We start from the raw sequence: 6,000 nt of genomic DNA, 5'->3' as shown, positions 1-6,000 counted from the left end.
AAGATTTAATATGAAAAAGAACAAACATTTCATTAATAATGTTTTATATTGATTACATATTGAAACTATATTTTGAATCTATTGGATTAATTAAATGTATTATTAAAATTAATTTTATCTCATTATTTTATCTGGCTATTAGAAATATTTTTAATTACCTAAGTGGCAAAAAGCATTGGTGGCTCACGTATTTCTATTGGACAATACTGGACTAAACTGTAGTTGGTAGCAGCAGTGGCTCCAGGAAACTAGTTCTCAGATCAGGATTCTGGAACTAATTTTACTCAGTTCATCATGAGAATAACTTTCTTAATGATGAGGAATGCAGCATGGATAATCTTGGCAAATGGCAGCATCATGATTACTCAAATTATCTTCAGTGGTAAGTAGCACTAGATAAAGTTCAGGTGGCTGTTTATGGTGGCTCATGCCTGTAATTCCAGCACTTTGGGAGGCTGAGGAGTTTGAGACCAGCCTGGGCAACACAGTGACACCCTGTCTCTACAAAAAAAAAAATATATATTTTTTTTCATTAATCAAGTGTAGTGGCACACACCTGTAGTCCCAGCTCCTTGAGAGGCTGAGGTAGAAGGATTGCTTGAGTCCAGGAGTTCGAAGCTGCAGTGAGCCATGATCATACCACTACTCTCTAGCCTGGGCAACAGAGCAATAACCTATCTCAAAAAAAAAAAAAAAAAATTTCAGGTGGAGGGTGAGGCCATAGGAATCAAGGGGCTGTGGCCTTTAGTCTCTATGGAAATAATAGCAATTACAAAGATTATAGAGTCACTTGGCTGAGAAAAGTACAATTTAAAAATGGCAATTTTTTTTGGTGAGCACGGTGGCTCATGCCTGTAATCCCAGCACTTTGGGAGACTGAGGTGGGTGGATCACAAGGTCAGGAGATCAAGACCATCCTGGCTAACACAGTGAAACCCTGTCTTTACTAAAAATACAAAAACATTAGCCAGGCATGGTGGCGGGCACCTGTAGTCCCAGCTACTCAGGAGGCTGAGGCAGAAGAATGGCATGAACCCGAGAGGCAGAGCTTGCAGTGAGCCGAGATTGCTCCACTGCACTCCAGCCTGGGCCACAGAGCGAGACTCCGTCTAAAAAAAAAAAAAATGGCAATTTTGAAAGAGTCCTGAAGTCACAGGGCACTTATGACTGAAGACCAGATCCAGGGACTATCTACAAGGCTTGCCAAGTTGGCAGTGCCAAGGAAATGATCAACCCTCTCTCAATCTAAGATAAGAGCACTGGTGCGGAAGGAGTGGACCCTGAGACTTAAGATGGGAACATTCTGGCAGACATGGATGAGATTTAAACCTCCAAATTCCTCTAAGCCTCACTTTCTAGAATAAGCAGTCTACCCCTATATAAAGAAACCAGTCCTCTTCTGCACATCTCATTGTCTCTAGGCCCATAAGGCCACGTGGTACAAGGCCTGCTCCAGAAGGAAATGGCCTATAAACTCAAAGAATTAAAATCCCTCACCAATCTGTATTGGCAGGAGCCCAGACAGCAGATACGGGAAATTCGGACTCTAAGGGAGAAGGAATGTAAGGCTCTATCCAGCTGAATTCATTGACATAGATACATTAACCTGGAATTCAAGATTAAATGTACTCATCTGAGCATTAGAGAGCCAACATATTAATAATGCCTACATTCATGGTCTACAACTAATGGAGATGTTCACAGAAGCCTGGATTTGACGATGGTTTATAGTTAATGAGATCAGAATACTGGAGTTTACTAGGCATGCCATAGAAAACGGAGTCTAAAGGCTCAGGGATATAGGGAATGCTGGAACCATGCTTCCAAGGAGGGTCCAGAGGACCCCTTCACCAAGACATTTACAGATATTTTGGTGTGGGGACACTTGCATCATTGAAGAGCTCTGCGTTACCTGTTTTCTGCAAACTGGAGATGACAATGAAAATGCCCAGGGGAATTGGGTTCTTTGACCTCACTGAGAATAATGGGATCTTGGAGTGCAGAGACCAAGTAATAGCATTTATCCACTAGATGAGCTCCATTACTATAGTAAGCCAGAGAATCAGAGTGCTTTGATGCGCAGGGATCTATAGCAGTGACTAACTGATCCACAGGCTCTAGGAAAGAAAGAAATGAGACAAAATAGGCAGGTGGTTTACTGACACATGCAGAAAAATTTTAGGTCTGCTAAACACATACTTGAGTTGCAGAAGTGAGAATTCATAGCATTTTACTCAGTTCCCTGAGCCAGCTCAGAGAGCCCCTTCACTGAAACAGAGGCCAGATCTTTTTGAGGAAGGACCTACAATTTGATTAATAAGAGTATACCAAGAATCTTCCCAAGCCTTCCCTCCAAAACCTGCAGCAATTTACCAGGATGACTATGAACCAGAGAAAGAGAAATACTCAGACTTTTTATGAATTATTGGATATTGGCTCTGAAGTAACATTAATTCTGGATACCCAAACTGCCACCATCATCCATGGGTCAAAGAGGAGGTTTAAGAAAGTCAGGTAACAGCGTCTTTTCCCTTGCCCATCTCACAGGCTATCCATCACAGCCTAAAACACATATTTCACTGTCCCCTCTCCCGAAAAATCCCAGATTGTATAGAGGAAATAAATATACTTAGAACTGGCAGAGATAAACGCCACATTGATTCCTTGACCCATGGTAGAAGGGCTATTACAGAATAAACCAACTCTCACCAAAACAGGAAACCAAAAGCAATGCCGGGGGAAATGTAGAGATTGGGAACATCGTCAAAAGAATCAATAGGTGCAATTGTGTGATTCCCACCATAATTCCCCATTGAACTCACCCATTTTGCTAGGGCAGATGCCATACAGATCCTAAACATTGATGTCAATTGTGGCAAATGTAGTCAGTTTTGAGTTGCAAATCTTTATTGGAGTAGATCAGTGAAACCCCTGGCACCTAAATTCAGCTACTAATCTGGCAAATGCCTTCTTTTCATTCCTACCATAAGGAGAATCAAAAACAGTATGTATTTAGAAGGTAGGAACTAGTATACTTTAACACCTTGGCCCAGAGCTATTTCACTTCTCCTGTTTTCTGTCACAGTAGTTTGCGGGGACCTTGATGTCCTGATGTTGCACAGAATGTCACACAGACCCACTAAATTGATGACATTATGTTCACTGGACCTGTGATCAGGAAGTAGTAGAGTAGTAGTGACTACTCTAGATTCCTTGGTTAGATATGTGGACACCAAAAGTTAGGAGGCAGACTTCCTGAAAATTCAGGAGCCTGATACACCATGAGGTTTCTAGGATTCCAGCAGTATAGGGCATATTGGGCTATTCCCTCTAAAGTTAGACATGTTTCCTTGCTTTGCATCTTGTACCATTCACCATGAAGAGACACCCAATGCTTGGTGAAAATTATTGGATTTCAGAGGCAATATACTCAACTTCTGGGCATGCTGCTACAATCCATTTGCCAAGTAACACATTAGGATGATAGTTCTGAGTCAGACCGGGAGCAAGAAAAATCTTTGCAGAAGGTCAAGGTTGTGGAGCAAACTACCCTGCCATTTGAGCCTTGTGATCTAGCAGAACCCCTGCAAATGTGATTGGGAGACACATATGCTGTCAGAGATGCCCCAGAGATTTTGATTTACTTCATCTAGTCTAACCTACTGTTATCATTCAGAGTTCTCCAGAGAGACAGAACCAGTAGGATAAATGGATAGATGACTGATTGATTGATGATGATGATAGAGATAGATGATAGATAGATAGATAGATAGATAGATAGATAGATAGATAGATAGATAGATAGGTAGATAGATAGATAGAAGTTTTATTATGGGAATTGGCTCAAATGATTACAATTATGGAGACTGAGAAGTCCCAAGATAGGCTGTCTACAAGCTGGAGAGCCCGAGAAGCCAGAAGCCAGTAACATGGCTCAATCCAAGTCCAAAAACCTCAGAACCAGGTGTAAGCCAATGATGTAACTCTCTTTCTCAGGCCAAATGCCTGAGAACTCGGAGTTGGAGGGTGTGGAGCAGGGGTTGGGGAAACGCTGGTGCTCATCCTGGAGTCCAAAGGCCAGAGAACCTGGAGTTCTGATGTTCAACAGCAGGAGAAGAATGGCGTTCCAGCTTCAGAAGAAGAGCGGGAATTATCTTTTCTTCTGTCTTTTTATTTCCAAGCCCTCAGCAATTGGATAGGCACCCCTTGCATTGAGGGTGGATCTTCCTTACTGCCACTGATTCAAACATCAGTCTCTTCCAGAAACACCCTTTCAGGAATACTCAAAATAATGCCTTACCAGCTCTCTGTATATTCCTAATCCAGTCAAGTAGACACTTAAAATTAACCATCACAGGCCAGGCGTGGTGGCTCACGCCTGTAATCCCAGCACTTTGGGAGGCCGAAGCGGGCAGATCACGAGGTCAGGAGATTGAGACCATCCTGGCTAGCACAGTAAAACCCCGTCTCTACTAAAAAATACAAAAAGTTAGCTGGGTGTGGTGGCGGGCGCCTGTAGTCCCAGCTACTTGGGAGGCTGAGGCAGGAGAATGGCATGAACCTGGGAGGCGGAGCTTGCAGTGAGCCAAGATCGCGCCACTGCACTCCAGCCTGGGCCACAGAGCGAGACTCCGTCTCAAAAAAAAAAAAAAAAAAATAACCATCACAGCTACCCACATCCAATCTATCAGTACTATTGGTGAAATCCATTTCCAAAAGATGCCACAAACCCAGCTGTTTTTCTCTTGTTTCTATTAAAACTGCATAACTACCATCGTCTTCTACTTGGCTTCTGTAACCACTTGACTCTTTTCCTCCTCCTTCTCCTTCCCCACTTCCTGTCTTTTTACACTGAAGCCTGAGCTATCTCTTAGAAATATTTTTTAATGTCATGTGATTCCCTTGCTTAAAGCCCTTTAGCATCTTCCGATTGCATTTAAGCCCAAGTTCCTTACCAAGATTAAGGCCCAACGCCAGTGGTTTCCAAGCTTGGCTGCATTTTAGATTTCCACCACCAGCAGATCTGCATGAGGTGATGGAAACAAAAAATACCCTGACTTGGTCATCATACAACACATAAATGTATCAAAACATTAAATTATACCTTATAAATATGTAATTTTTAAAAATAGCTAATAATAGCTAAAACATATATGCTGCCTACTATGGGCCAGGCACTCTATTATATAGAGAGAAAGAGAGACAGAGAGGGAGAGACAGCCCATCATATCTGTGGATTCCACATCCATGGATTCAACTGACCACAGATCAAAAATATTTGAAAGATAAAAATTCCACAAAATTCCAAAAAGCAAAATTTGCCACATACCAAGTGCTATGTTGAATCCATGTGGATGAAGTGATGTGTAGGCATTGTATTGGGTATTATAAGTAATTGAGAGATTAAAGTATACAGGAGGATATGCATAGCTTATATACAAGGATGTATTATTCTATGCTATTTTATATAAGGGACTTGAGCATCTGTGGATTTTGGTATCCACAGGGGTTCTGGAAAAAACCCTCCACAGATATCAAGAGATAATTGTGTGTGTGTGTGTATACACACACATATATATGCAATATACAGTATACTATATATGGTGGTTATATATATTTAGTATAGATAAGTATATATACACTACACTCTATAAAATATATTACATATAGTATAGACTAGATATGTATGTGTTGTATATACATATATACACATACACTCACTATATGCTACTACTTGACTATACTACATATAGTTTATGTTATATATAGCATATTACATAGACTGAGAGAATATATATATCTCTCACATCAAACTCAATGAGATAGGTATTATTATTATCCCCATTTTACAAATGTTCCATTTCCAGATCTCATACATGTCCATCTGACTGTGGAAACCTATATCTAAATCATATGAGAACTTTAGCTGCTAAGGAATCTGAATATGCAGGTTTTAGTTTTCCAGTCTCTGCAAACAGGGAGGCACCTTAGGAAAAGCTG

This window comes from Trachypithecus francoisi, unplaced genomic scaffold, assembly GCF_009764315.1.
Source record: "Trachypithecus francoisi isolate TF-2019V2 unplaced genomic scaffold, Tfra_2.0 Lachesis_group5, whole genome shotgun sequence".
NCBI classification, from domain to species: Eukaryota; Metazoa; Chordata; class Mammalia; order Primates; family Cercopithecidae; genus Trachypithecus; species Trachypithecus francoisi.
The sequence above is the reverse complement of the archived record's forward strand: the minus strand, read 5'-3'. Positions refer to the sequence as shown.